This window comes from Pituophis catenifer, unplaced genomic scaffold, assembly GCF_029215685.1.
Source record: "Pituophis catenifer annectens isolate HBS135680 unplaced genomic scaffold, rPitCat1.0.hap2 SCAF_6, whole genome shotgun sequence".
Classification (NCBI taxonomy): domain Eukaryota; kingdom Metazoa; phylum Chordata; class Lepidosauria; order Squamata; family Colubridae; genus Pituophis; species Pituophis catenifer.
The window spans coordinates 66,306,472-66,322,655 of NW_027256886.1; positions in this window are offsets into that span (position 1 = coordinate 66,306,472).

Below are 16,184 nucleotides of genomic sequence, written 5' to 3' on the forward strand. Positions count from 1 at the left end.
GATGTCATGGCCATGCTGTTGCTGTCTCCATTCCACGCATAGGCCTTGTCTAAAAAAGAATCGAATCGAATCGAATCGAATCGAATCGAATCGAATCGAATCGAATAGAATAGAATAGAATAGAATAGAATAGAATAGAATAGAATAGAATTTTTATTGGTCAAGTGTGATTGGATACACAAGGAATTTGTCTTGGTGCATATGCTCTCAGTGTACATAAAAGAAAAGATACGTTCATCAAGAATCATAAAGTACAACACTTAATGATAGTCATAGATTACAAATAAGCAATCAGGAAACAATATCAATATAAATCATAAGGATATCAGCAACAGGATTACAGTCATACAGTCATAGGTGGGAGGAGATGGGTGATGGGAACGATGAGAAGATCAATAGTAGTGCAGACTTAGTAACTAGTTTGACAGTGTTGAGGGAATTATTTGTTTAGCAGAGTGATGGCGTTCGGGAAAAAACTGTTCTTGTGTCTAGTTGTTCTGGTGTGCAGTGCTCTATAGCGTTGTTTTGAGGGTAGGAGTTGAAACAGTTTATGTCCAGAATCCAAATCAACTATTTCCTTTAGGGTGTTGCGTAGTTAATTCACCACAACAGCCTTTTGAAAAAGGGAAGAGTAGAGAGTGGGCAGTAGTTTTGCTTAACACCTCTGGACACAGGGAGGGATTCTTAAAGAGGGGATACTACAGCCTTGTTCAAAGCTGCTGGCAACATCCCCTTCCCCAATCAGTCAATAGTCTCAATGCCCCACCATCCAGAAAGCTACCCTACTTTCCAGCTTCATGAAGGAGCCAGAAGGGGTAGGATCCAACCTGCAAACGGTAGAGGATTTCTTAGAGAGCCCTCTGTCCACTACTCCACTGTCCACCCAAACCAAAAGGAATTCCAGAGAACTAGGCAAGATATGCGCCAGTCATTCCTCCAGATTCTGTCCGCATAGAGTCAAAACGTGAGAGAATCTGAGCGATTTTACTGACAAAGTGCTGTGCTATTTAATCCTGGTGACTGGGCAGGAATGCTTGATGCTATTTTTCTCCTAGTGGAATCAGCCAGCTGAATCAAGTTGCTGGATGAAAACTTAAGCCATAAAAGAGGAAAACTAACAATGATTCAGCTCTCTTATCACAGAAAAGACTTGAACATGTGCACATACTTGGTTAGGTATACCCGTACTTCTTGTCCATTCACTGGTCTTCAAGGCACTACTCTGCTGCTTCCTCTCCTCAAAGCCCTAGGTCATTGTTTCTCAACCATGCCAACTTTAAGATGTGTGGACTTCAACTCCCAGAATTCCTTAGCCTTAGCATAGCTATCTGGAGAACACGGGGAGTTGAAGTCCACACATCTTCAATGTTCAATGGATAGTGATATCAGGCAGATCATGTAAATTGTACCAATCATCTTCACCTTGAGGGACGTGATGGTTCAGTGGCTAAGATGCTGAGTTTGTCGATTGAAAGATCGGCAGTTCAGCGGTTCGAATCCCTAGGACCGCGTAACGGGGAGAGCTCCCATTATTTGTCCCAGCTTCTGCCAACCTAGCAGTTCGAAAGCACGTAAAAAATGCAAGTAGAAAAATAGGGGCCACTTTTGGTGGGAAGGTAACAGCGTTCCATGCGCCTTTGGCATTTAGTTATGCCAACCACATGACTATGGAGACGTCTTTGAACAATGCTGGCTCTTCTGCTTTGAAATGGAGATGAGTACCGCCCCCAAGAGTCAGCAACAACTAGCACATATGTGGGAGGGGAACCTTTACCTTTACTTTATCTTCACCTTTGGTCATAATGGCTAGCAAGATTGCTCGTTTAGTAATATTTAAGATATTTCAAGCTGTGTTCCATTGGAACCTAAGGTTCCACAAGAACTTTACAGGGTTGTGTGAGAGATTAAGGGGAAACAATAACTTGAATACAACCTTTTTATTTTTTATTTTTAGAGCTTTGACGCTTGAACTGGGTGCAGGATTCTTTTTGTTAAGTAACAGCCTGGAAATGTTTGACAATCCCTTATTCTAGAAGGTCATAAATTGTCTGTCTCTGAAACACTATCTTGAGGTATCAGTTCTACCTCAAGGATAGGCAGTCTGGTACCTCCAGTTCTATAACTCAGTCAGGACAGACAATGGCAAAATGTATCAACATTTCACTCTAGAATATATGAAGCCTTCCAACTCCTTTTTTTGTATACGTTTTTTTTCTAAAAATATCTTCGAGAGAGGATATTCTCAATATTTCTATAATCAATTTAAGAATGATAAAAGAAATATCCCAATACTTATTATTGCTTCCCAGAAAGTGAAAACAAGTAGTATTTGTATCATTAAATTTGTTAGAGCTCCATGGATAGGTTCATGAATCATAATAAGTCATAATGAAACATTTTGGATTTAGTGTGATATATGAACCAATCCATTTAGTATCATGGCTGAATGCAATGTGCGCATTCAGCCAATTGTAACATCTTCAAGCAAGCCATGGATTAGTATGATATGTAGAATTGCACTTGGCTAATTCTTGACAGCAAATCATCTATGGCCATGAATCTGCCACTAACAAGGTAAAGGGTATTGCCCTGTTGTATCCTTGATAAAAAATACACTAGAAGACAGGTTCATTATGGGTTACCTCTGTTATGAATTCCTCATAGACAACCCCAATAAAAGCCAAACCTTGGACCAGTTTGCTTTCTGTAATTGAAGCATTCGTGCATGGAATGAAAATCATTGAAAGGACATGGTCCAAAACCATGGATCAAAAAAATTAGATTTGTTTAGCCACCATGAAGGCCTTGAAGAAAATATTCAAATGTTGTGATGTGGCTATATGTACAAAGATCAGAATCATGCAAGCCATGGTCTTCCCTGTGACTGGAAGCAGACATTGGACTTTGAAGAAACATGATAGGAAGTGTATTCATGTCTTTGAACTTCGATGTTGGAGAAGACTCTTGAGAATATCATGAAGATCCAAGAAAACAAACTAATGGATTATCAAACAAATCAACCCGGAATTGTCACTTGAGGCACAAATGACCAGATTTAAATTATCCTACTTTGGACACTTTATGCAAAGATCCAATTCTCTGGAAAAGGCTTTAATGCTGGGAAAGAGAAGAAGAGGAGAAGACCAGCAGTAAGGTGGATGGACTCTGTTACTGTGGTGCTGAATGCAGCATTGTAAAACCTAATAGAACAGGCTGGGGAATAGATCATCATGGAAAAAACTTAAGTTGTGGCTAGGTGTCAAAAATAACTTGATTGCACATAATGAATCAATATGTCAGTCAATCAATCAATTAAGATGGTTTCAGATGTGGTTGAACTTTTCACTGGTCATGCTAGTAGCCATTACTGAGACTTGTACTACTGTATACTGACATCTGCCCAACCTTAAAAAAAACTTTCCTATTGTACCTCGGCAAAAGCACAGAATAATGTGTATCAAAACCATCTTTACTTTCTTCATGCTTTTTCCATATTTATCTACGTTCATATTGTTTTTGTTGCATCCTGTTGTTGCATTGATTTACTATTACCAAACCATTGCACTCTACCTTTAGCCAAACAAATTTCTGCTGTGCTGATCACATTTCTTCTTCAAAACTCTTTTTGCATGCTTGTTCTACTCTTGAACCATTTGTCCAAATTCTATCAGGATACACTGGTGAACAAGGTAATAACCATAAAAATCACCACATACAGTCTGGTCATTTGCTTCTCTCCCCACTGCCTTATCTGGCTTTTAAAAGAGAGATAAATTCCATGGAGAGAAGTTTTCTATGAATGGCTAGTTTTCATCCATGGCAACTATATGAAGCTACCTGGTCAACGCAGGTAATACATAACTGGTTCCTCTGCAGAAACAGTAGTATGTTGTTTCTTAATATCCTACTGATGGGTACAGTATTCTGAAAGCAGCTTATATGGAGTTATGTGGACTTCTTATTTAATCCACTGTTTGCTTACCAAAATTTTGAAGATTCCATGCCTCTGGAGGTGTTTGCTCAGGTTGATAAGGGCTATTTTCTCTGTTTCTAAAAAAACATGGACATCTAGTCTCTTATGGGTCAGCCTTTATCAGAAAGTTGAACTACTAGGTTGTAGGTCAGCAGGTTTTCATCCTCTTGGCTCTAATATGTCCTTCACCTACCCTGGAATCTCTTTGTTTCTTTCCTAGCTTATGGCTGTAAATAAAAAAACATGGTCATATGGTACATGTGTGCCTGAGATGGATAAAATGGCCCGGGAATGACCTTCTGAACCTTGGATAACCTTAAAGACATACATTCAGTCAACATTTCTACCTCAACTGCAGTTGTGGCCTTCGCTAAGCACTTCAACGTTAGCACGAAGGCAATTTAGCTGGGTCAATAGTTAAAAAAACAAGAGTTTTTTGCCATACATCATTCCGTCCATGTAAATAAAACACAATCTGTTGAACTATTGAGTATTTCAAGCATGCTGGGCAGATATGATTTTCCTTTTTCCACAGGAAGATAAGCTTTCAACATACTCAAAGCAACTGTTGAGGCCACCTACTAACTGTACATTTCTGCAATTGATTTTATTTTTAGGATTTTTACACAGGGTGAAATGTTTTAAAAAAATTCGAGTCTTCTCTTTCTTGGATCAACACTAAAATCCACAGGAAAGTTTGCCCCTGCCTTTTAAGTATAGTTATATCATCACACTGAAAAAAAAAAAAAAAAAGGATATTGTAGAACTGAAAAAAGTATAGACAAGAGCAGCCAGCATTATCAAGGAACTGGAATAGTGTTCCTACAATAGTCAAGATTTGATAACTTAGTAGAAAGATGAGGAAATAAAGCCATGATATCAAGAAAGTTTGTCTGCCTCTGTCTGAGTTTTGGGATTTAATGTTATTAAATGATTATCATATTGTTTAAATATTATCATGATTATATAATTTTATCACACAGATAAAAACACCATTTAACACAGGTAAACTCTGCCAATGCAAGGTGTAGTAAGACCCGCCAACTTGAACAGTGTTAAAAGAAATTAAATATATTCACGGAAAGGCAGTTCTCTGCATCTTCTAGTGAAGTCAGGAAAATATGCCAGAATAAAAGCATACAAACATCTTCACACCAACTGTTGTGGATACAGAAGTGGGAGCATACTGTTATATACATATCCATGTTATAGGCTTCCCATGGGCAATTGGCTACCATGGATATCTACAAGGGTGGTAAAAGGTGGCTGGCTAATGACATCACACACCGTGACATAATCATGACTTCTATGGAATGCTCTCCAAGGTTGACTTCTGATGGCAGAAAACTGAATTCATCAGCCTTTGATCTGATCTTCCATACTTAAAATATTAAATAGTAACTTCAAAAAATGAATTCTCCCCCTGGTATTACTTTAAAATGTAATCTGTGCTTTCTACACATAGGACACCAAAACCAGCCGTCTGCTTCCTCCAGCCAAGCCGTTGGTATGACTTATTGGAGCTATTCTAAATGTTGCCACCAAATAGTGATTTTCTATTTTTAGAAGGGAGAAATTAATAAATACACGGAGGATACTGATACCTGTTCAATTGGAATAAATCCAATTCTGCTTTTGCTGTGGGTCAGGCTAACTTTTTGTTCTGGCCCCACTTATTTTGAGGAGCATGGGGATGAGATTGAGATAACTGGAACCAGACTGGCTTGATTCTGCAATGAGATATGCAGAAATATACTGTGAAACCTTTTTTGAAGGTTTGCAAACTTTTACTAATAGGTAATGAGGCTACTGGACAGACAAGAATTCTCTCTGAGTTACAGTACATCAGGAAAAGCCTCATTCTCAAACATCCTGAATTGTTTTAGAAACACTCATTCTAAGCAGAACAAAATACTAACTGATGGCATGCGGCTAATTTTAAAGTTTGGAGAGCTTTTGATCTCACAAACTGTTTAAAAGTATATGATCAAGAGTTACATAACTTGTGAGTACATAACACTTGAGTACATCTCACCACAACTACATACGTAGATATGTAAACAGAAGCAAAAAGACAATATGTAGCTACATTCATGAAGATACAAGTGGTATGTAAAGACTACTATCTCTAGAATGTTTTATAATAGTAGAATGCTTTCTATTGCCCATATAATTCCCGTCTTGTAATTGCAAGATCTGTTTCTCTTTAATCTTGGAGTTGCCAGTTTAGGGAAATATTATCTAGATGGATTTCCTAGTCTAGTTATTATAGTCCTAGGGCAGGGGTGGGCAATTGTGGCTCTTTTACAACCTGTGGACTTCAACTCCCATAATTCCTGAGACAGCTTGGCTTCAACTCCTTATGGGAGTTTAAGTCCACAGGTTGTAAAAGAGCCACAATTGCCCACGCCTGTCCTAGGGTAAATAGCAATAGCCAGGGGTGTCCACAGAGTATGATCAACAATTATGGTATCCATGATGATGTGATCAAAAGTCTGCCTGTTTTATACATGTTTCAGACATGTATAAAATGCACAGCTGGGCTGCTATTTTTGACCATTCCCTGCAGATGCTCCTATTAGTAATAGTAGAAGCAGCAGTAGCAGCAGTCTACCCCATAAAAGGAAGATGGAACAATGCTTCAATTATTTCTTTCTTAGGTCTTCTTTTCTGTGATGGCTTACTGAAGGTTTCTGGAAGCTTGAAGCTTCCAAAGTTTGAAAAGTTTAATCTTTTTGGGGAACACTTCCCTCTAGGTCAGGGGTTCCTAAATGTTGTGCCATCACACTTCTCTTTTACACTAAATGCACACACGTTTCCTAAAAATTCAAACACCAAAATGAACATAAAAGAACAGTTGCACTGTTTGCAATGACTGCAAGGAAGATACAAAGCAAATGGCACTTTTAATATTAGAGGGGATGTATTGAATTGATACCTTTGCTGTAATTTTATATGTATTTTGCTAAAACCCATGGTTGCAAGTAATCATTTAAATATAAACATAAAAGAACTGTGAAAAACCATACAGTGAAACTTTGGGAAAGGTGGATTTCTTGTAACAATGTGACTCAAAGTTTCTTCACATCATCCCTTTACTCTGCCTGTACTCCAAGGAGCTACACAGAGATGCAGAAGTTGGAACTGGATTAGCTGCCTAAAGTGCTGTTGTGAAAACCTGCATTTTTTTTTTTACATCTATTGTCTTGCGTGAAGCTCTTGCTTTTACTGCCAACTATGGTCCTAGTTCTGCCAAAATGTATTAATGGTGGACCCAGCTAGTTGCCAGGTCTATTAAATCATTTCACAAGCACCTTAATTTTTGACACCTTAATGACATTTTAATAGAAAAGAATAGAATTCTTTATTGACCAAGTGTGATTGGACACACAAGGAATTTGTCTCCAGTACATAAGCTCTCAGTGTACATACAAATGATAAATCATGATCATAGTCATCATAAAAAAATACATTCATCATAATCATAAGATACAATACTTAGTGATAGTCACAAGTTGCTAAATAAGCAACGAACATAAATCATACTAGGATACTAAATGAAACAATATAAATCGTAAGATACAAGCAACAAAGTTATAGTCATACATAGAAAAGGAGATAGGTAATAGGAAAGATGAGAAGAATAATAGTAATGCAGTCTTACTAGATAGTTTGACAGTGTTGTGGGAATTATTTGTTTAGCAGAATGATGGCATGGGGGAAAAAACCTATCCTTGTGTCTAGTCATGTTGAGGGTAGAAGTTGAAACAGTTTATGTCCAGGATGTGAGGGGTCTGTAAAAAACATAAGCATTAATATCTCTACCATCCCATACTTCCTGAATTTAGCTAATTTGGGAAGGTGTATTTAAGTAAGTGCATATTTGAAGGTATATCAACGTTTCTCAACTGAATGGATCTGTTTCATTCATCTGATGATGAGGGCATCAGGCCAGAAATTCATTTATCTTTCAGATGGGGCAGATCTCTTTGTAGGGTGTTTTTTTTTTTTACTATGATGGTCTAATACAGCTATCTCTCGAGAATGTATCTGCTAATTACATTATGTACAAATTGCGATTATCCCATGCTAGTCCACTCACATATCTTTGCATATAGGTGTACTTTTAACAATTGCTGCTTCTTACATGGAGTGGGTAACAGTTCAATAGGTGTAGTAATTTCTGGCTGAAAAACTCTTAAGATCGAAGTGTTTTACAAGGTTGGGTTATATTTTCTGCAGAACTTCAAAGCTAGGTGGGGGATGGATGGGCAATTTTGGCAGTCAGCCTAGTTCAAATTATCTTCCCCTTCCTATTTATACATGCAAGCATTATATAGATCACCCATAAAAAAGTATCTTTCTGTCTACGTGCAGAAGTCATTAATGTTACAGATGGAAAATCAGGAAGACAAATGGCAGCAAACTCAGAAAAAGCCATTTTCAGGACGGGGGGTGGGGTGCCCAAAGTGTTTAATAAATCAACATGAAAAACGATGACATGAAAAGTTGCATGAATTATGCAGTCTTCATTATGGTAGGGAAATAAATGCAACTTCATGGATGGGTTTGAGATGAAATATTTAACTGTTTCCATATGGAAACAGATGGATATAATGATCAGTCTTTTAATTACTTTGAACCTATTTTATTTCCAAAAGTAGCTGGCAGCAAAATAAAAAAAAATGTCTACATTGGACACTTCAAGGCTCTATTGAAAAGCTATCTGTCACCTACAAAGGAGATTAATATTGGTAAGAAAGAACACAGACTTGCAATTCCCAATGAACTCAGTACAACCTTGTTTATCTGAATGGCCCAGAAACTTCTGAAAGTTTCCGGAAAATCCAACCTTGCTCAAGGGCACTGGAGTTTTACAATGAGTTTAAAACATGAAAGGGACGCATTTTGCGATAACCGAGACTGTAGAAGATAAGAAGTATCTTGATTGAGCAGACCAGATGTCTAGTCATTCATATGTTCCTTGGAAGGTGAATAACCTTGATATTCTTTTGGCATTATGGAATAGAAGTTCTTTGAAAATGCTCAGATTAATAGTGTTTAATGGTTCTGCTAATCAAAATTTTAACTTGTCCATTGGATTTGGCTAATGAAGACCAGCAGTTTTTTCCATGATTGTCTAGTTGTTTTCATAAGACTGTTTGTGGACAGACAACCCAAGAAACCATAGTTAAAACTTAGCCTAAGGCAAAGGATTTTCATAAGACATTGGCAAATAAACTATCTATTCTCATAGTAAGCCAAGCTACAAATTTACCAACCACATGTTTAGCAGAGTGTGCAGGTTTATCTTTTTAGAGCAAACATAGGAAAAGTCTTGTTTTATGATAATTTTTATTAAAAGTTAGACGAGAAGAATAAAAACTAACAGAAAGTAATAATGAAGATGTGAGAAAAAAAATAAAGAAAGAGACAACAAAGCCAAGTTTAAAGAAAAAACAAATATACTGGTAAATGATTTCTGATTTTACAATAATTATAAGTATAAATTTAAATTGACTTCTTAGTAAAAGGTTACAACATAACTTTCATTTTTAAAATTATTTTTTCTAATAATCAAACATGCATAATAGTTTCAGGGTTTTTTTGGTTTTATGCAAGAAGTTCAACAGAGGTTTCCAATCGACATTCAACAAAGGAAAAGTCCGATAATACAACTTTAAGATAATAGCATTGTTTCTCTTTAGAAATTCATCTCAGTGCAAACTGGCCTACTCCTAAGAATATTAATGCAAAGAACACGAAGATGGATTTTACAGTTTGTAACAATATTCTTTCAATCTGGTATGTACCGAAGCGTTGGATTTTAACTCTCACAAATTCTCAAACACCATAAATGAATGGTATTTGGATGGGGGTAAGTAAAGAAGGGTTTTTTTTTTAAAAAAAAATCCTTTCCAAAGTAAATTAAAAATTGGAGTCATACTGACTTTATTCACACATAACACAAAGCTATGATATAGTTCTGGTTTATTTATTTAAAGAACCTATATGGTTGCCTACCTCATATAATGATCCTAGGCAGCTCAAACCAACTGTAAAAATAAGAATAATAACAGAACCACCCTTCCCACCTGGCGCCAGACCAACTGCGCTATTAGCTTCCTGACTCAACCCCCATCCTAGCCCAGCATTTGGGGGAAGAGCCAAATCTTCATGGCCTTCTGGAAGGTTAAAAGATAGAGACTTTCGAATCTCATGTGGGAGGCGACTCCAAAGGGTGGGGTGGCTACAGATAAGGCATGCCTCCAAGGTCCCATCAGATGACAGCATTTAAGGGAGTGGATCTGGAATGTACCCAATATATCAGACACCGTAAGGTTGTGTAGATACTCTTGGAGAGAGATATTATGATATTGCTTGTTTAGTTTTAACTGACATGTGGTACATGAGGCCCCCCTCATATTTATGAACTCTACTATACGACTTGGTGTGTATCAGATTGCTAAATTCTGTTCAACAAACTGTAGTTTATGGATGATAGGCAGTGTGAACTTTGTCTTTCAAGGGCTTCTTTGTCTCTTGTCTGAAATGCAGGGGTGAAATCCAGCAGGTTCTGACAGGTTCTGAAGAACCGGTAGTGGAAATTTTGAGCAGTTCGGAGAACCGGCAAATACCACCTCTGGCTGGCTCCAGAGTGGGGTGGGAATGAAGATTTTGCAATATCCTTCCCCCAGGAGTGGGAGGGAATGGGGATTTTGCAGTATCCTTCCCCTGCCATACCCACCAAGCCACGCCCACCAAGCCACATCACACCCACCAAACCATGCCCACAGAACCGGTAGTAAAAAAAATTGGATTTCATCACTGCTGAAATGTTTAAAAATACTTGTTTTCTTTTTTTTAAGTGCTGAATCTGTATCTTTCTGAATCGATTTGGAGGCAGCTGATTTGATTCAATGATTCCAACCACTTCAAAAATCACTGTTGATTTTTGTTTTCTTCTGCCTGATTCTTGGAGACAGCCTGGAGAAGTCTCTGCAATTTTCTTGGCAAGATTTTTCAGCAGTGGTTTGCATTGTCTCCTTCCTAGGGCTGAGAGAGAGTGACTGGTCCAAGGTCACTCAGCTGGTTTGGGCTTTAGGCAGAACTAGAACTCACAGTTTCCCAGTTTCCAGCCTGATGAATTAATCTCCACACCAAACTGGTTCTACCTTAGAATTAAATACTTCAAAAGGAGAACTTCAGCCAATTTAATATCTTGTGGATGGTATGCATGCATGCTGGTTTTGTCTTATTCACACATTACATCTGTAAAATGTGTTGCACATTGCTTACTTATTTTCAGGTAAGTGTGCAGAAGATTTCAGAGTAAAAGATGTAACTTCTTTTTTAAAAAACGGTTCATAAAAATCAAACGATCATATCTATACATTTTCTGAGGCCACCATTAGGATCCTCTTATTCTGTGCTTTAATTTCTTTTTCTTTTAAAAATGATTTTCTCTTCCGTGCATTTAATCAAAAAAGGAAGCCAAAAAAAAAAAGAAAGAAAAAGAATGGCGAAAGATTCCAAGAAAACAAATGCAAACTCCTACACATGTCCCTGGAAACTTTGGTGGTCTGAAGGTCATTCATCTTTTCACCTTTTCTGAACCTGAAAATAGCCCTTGACATGAAAGCTAATAAGAAATGCTCTGCACAAAACCCAGCGTTACCCAGGTCACAAGGAAGGAGTCGGGGTTAAGGAAGGAATACATCCTAAACGTCAAGAAAGAAGTAGAATTCGAAGGCATTTTTTTCTCCGTTGCTTGGCCATTTCTCTCCGCTCACATGGTTGTGATTTACAGTATGGGCTCAACTGCTGACACCTTTATGTCCCTCCCCCCTATCCCAGCAGGCCTCATAGACACAGCCCATGATCGATGCTGGTGAACTTTTCCTCTGATTACCTTCTGGAGAACTTTCCCATCATCTATTGTTTTCCACCAGAGTGGAATACAAAACCAGTTCTTCGCCTTCCACCCTCTACTTTCGCTAAACTAGCTATTTTGCTCTATCTTTAAAGCTATGTGCAGAATTTATTACAGCCAAGTGAAAGAGGTTTTAAGCTCTTCAAGGCTTTTACCCCACTGCCTGAACTTAAAATGGTCCAAAGTAAATCAACATAATGGCTGCCCGCCTAACATTGTCCCGGGGAGGGCTTTTATACACACTGTTGTCTAGTCATTCAGAACATTTAATGAAAAACATAAAAAGAGCAGGAGATGGTTGACTTTGTCTTCCTTCAGTATACTGTATTAAAGTAAACAAAGAATGAACATCCTAGGCTTGATTAGGCAAAATGAATGGGAGGAGGCCATAGAAGCATTCCACTTGTTTTGGGGAGATGATGAGAATATATTGCTGGTATATATGGTGCCCCCATCTGAGATTTAGCTCAGAAATACCTTCCTTGACTGCATGTCTCATCAGTATGCAGCCTTGCTCTTGCTGTAAGACAAGGCAGGGAGGTTGTAGGAGAAACTGGGGGAGTCGGATTGGGAAGAAAGAAAGTTGCCAATATTTGTTGCTGCTTCTGACGCTGTGCCTTAAGCACAAGTCTAGTTTGTGTAATAGTGTCTTGCCCAGCAGACACTGAGCAGGCAATGCTGGTTCCAGAAAAGGCATCATGTGTTAACAGAATGCTGATATTCAGTAGGTGCTCTCAAGAGATTGAGTGAAAGAGCAGTTTCAGGTATGATTTTGGCCATCAATGAAGCATGCCTTGATGGCCAACGTCATACCTGAAACAGCTCCTTTACTTATTTAATTTGGGATTGTTGCTTTCTTCTTTTAATTTTTAGGGTTTGGAGATCAGCGGTGGACTTCTGCCTCACATCTCACGCAGCTGGTGGGTGCAGATAGATGGATGGCCATTTTGTTGTACTACTTCAGGCCACAAAATGTCTTGGTACAACTCTGATCTTCGTATAAATGAAAAGAACGGGCAACTTTGGGGGATGCTTACCGAGCTGTCCAGGTTTCACAAGTTGCTAACTATTAGGGTATGTCAAATTTTTAACTTTCAATTTTCAAACATTAGGGGTGCTTAAAAGTTGCAACATGCCTTGTGGATTGTAAAGATTTTTGGTTACTTTCATATAATTTAGATGTGCTTGGTAAGTAACTACATAAGTATTATAACTTTTACACATTTTGTTTGCTTCATTTGAGTAACCATGATTCTACAGCTTTGTTGGGAAATTTATAACTTTATCATTTTACAGGTGACTTGGGAAACCAAAAGATGATGGTCAGCTAAGGGTGATTCTTGTAGAGCTGCCAGACAAAGTAACCGATGGACCAGATTCTTGCATAAAGTAAGAGGCATATTTTTGCAATTTCCTTACCCATAAAGTAAGGAAGGTTCAATATTTCAGTGCAGGCAAGCATATATATTCTCTTTTTAACTCTCTGCACATCCAATCTGATTTTAAGCAACAAGGCTGATCGATTATTAATTCCTTTGTGAGTCAAATGAAATAACCAAGTATGCTGAATCCACATCTATTAGGAAATACTTTCTTGGACTTCGATGTAATCTTTGCCTCAGGGATGAAATCCAGCAGGTTCTGACAGGTTCTGGAGAACCGGTAGCGGAAATGTTGAGCAGTTCAGAGAACTGGCAAATACCACCTCTGGCTGGCCCCAAAGTGGGGTGGGAATGGATATTTTGCAATATCCTTCCCCCAGGAGTGAGGAGGGAATGGGGATTTTGCAGCATCCTTCCCCTGGAATGGGGTGGGAATTGAGATTTTGCAGTATCCTTTCCTGGAGTGGAGTGGGAATGGTGATTTTGCAGTATCCTTCCCCTGCCATGCCCACCAAGCCACACCACGCCCACCAAGCCACGTCAACAGAACCGGTAGTAAAAAAAAATTGGATTTCACCACTGCTTTGCCTTCAGAAATCATAGGCATTCTATCACTGGAGGTTTTAAAGAAGAGAGTGGACAGTCACTGGTCTGAGATTGTATCGGTTCTCCTACTTGAACAGGGCTGGACTAGTAGACCTCCAAGGTCCCTTCCAGCTATTCTATTCTATTCTATTCTATTCTATTCTATTCTATTCTATTCTATTCTATTCTATTCTATTCTATTCTATTCTATTCTATTCTAGTGTTTTTATATATATGCTATTTCCCATTTGAACAACTAACCCTCCAAAACAGAAGAAGAAGTTGGATGAGAGACCAATCTGTTGAGTGCCCACTTCATACTTTGCTATATACTCTATGCAAGACTATCAAACAACGCTAAAATTCCAAGATTCCATATGAACTATGAAGGACATAAGGCAGGAAGGAGGGATTTGCGGGGGGCGGGGGGATGACATTGAGTCACTTGGTGATTACAAGGACAGTCCATGCTGTTTTCTTCACTTACTAGTTAATGACTCAAATAAATATTACATTGACATGATTTTGGAAGGGGCTTTTTATTGCCTTCTTCCTAAGGTTGGGAGAGAGCACAGCTGGTGCAAAGTCACACTGATAGCTTCATGCCTAAGGTAGGATTAGAACCCATGGTTTTCTGGTTTCTAGCCCAGGGCGTTCAACCGCTACCCCAAACTGACTCTCTTACTTTGGTCAGGAGCTTTCCATATTGTCCTGTCCCCACAGTTGGCCAAACGAAATATTTGCCTTATTCTCCCCCTAGGCTGATGGCTATTTAAATTAAAACACAGGCCACTTGAGGTAATGGAGCAAATAAACCATCACATTAAACATTTTTGTTATTTGTTATCTTTTTCCAGAGGATGTTTCATTTAGTTGTTTCCGTAAAACACCAAGACTCTGGGGAGATTGTAGACGCCGAATGAACCTTTTCGGCGAACCTTTTTGGCACTGAGTGCTGAAACGGGAGTGAGTGGGGGAGCGCAAGAAACCAGAAGAACAGCTCCCTGGTGCGCATGCGCGGGAGCGCTGGAAACCGGAAGAGCAGTTCCCTGGCACGCACTGAGGTTCCGGTTTCCAGCATGCGCATGTGTGCCAGTCACCTGGTCTTCTGGTTTCTGGCGTGCATGCGCGCACAAAGACCAGCTGGCTGGCGTGCATGCATGCATGCATACGCCGGAAACCAGAAACTCAGTTTCCCAGTGCGCATATGTGCGCCAGGGAGCTGCTCTTTCAGTTTTTGGTGCTCCCGCGCATGCGAAGACCAACTGGCTGGTGCACATGTGCACGCCAGAACCTGGAAGAGCAACAGGTGACAGCTGGCGTGCCTGGAGAGATGGCTCTGCATGCCACTTCTGGCACACGTGCCATAGGTTCACCATCACGGTTGTAGGCAGTGTTTACTCATTTACAAGCACTCAGGGAGGTTTGTTCAGGTAGCAGAAAAGTCAAGATGTTGGCTATGACTGTGATCAAAGCCCATCCCTTCATTATGTGTGTTGCGAGGACATTCCTGCCTTCCTTTCCCTGACAACTCCTAGGCTTCACCTTCTTTCGCCAGTCTTCCAAGGAGGAAGCAACTCGGTGGCTTTTCAGTTTTCCCTTATAGGGGCCATTAAACTAATTAACACAACTTGAAATCAAGATTGAGATATGCATGTACAATTTTTTTTTTTTTAAAAAAAACCCCTTTTCGTGTGGATTGGATTAGGATTGTGGTGAGGATTGTAGGAATGGGGGAGAGGAACAAAACTGCATTCTCTGCTCCGTCTTTTCAGCATTTTGAAGCTGGTGAAAGTGAAGGTCATTATGTTAATGACTGTAGGAACAACAGGAGCAGCCTGGAACTGCCTCAATCCCATTGTTAACTAGTTAACTCAGTATGATTCTCTATGCTTAATGCAGTACCTAAATCAAATGGAAGAGCTAATTCACCCTCTTAGAAATCCACATGAACTGGTGTTGAGGATGGGAAGTGGAACCAATTGGGTATGATGGCTGACACTTTGCTAAAGACCAGTCATTCTGCATCTGGTTCTTGCCAAAGGAATTCAGCTCCTAATGTCCTCAGCAAGCATGGTTCTCCATATTTATTCATGTACTTTGCATTGTACCCACATCTGGAAGGCACCAGATCAAGGAAGGATGATTCAAGGAAAAGAATGTATCCATTTCTAATTGCACAAAGACAGGTTTCAGATATGTGTCCTTTGTTACACTGCAAGAAAATATATTAACCACTTCTGAAGATTGTTTTTTTTTTTTTACTTAACAGAAGATTTATTGTATGTTTAAATAGATGGAAATTGAATTT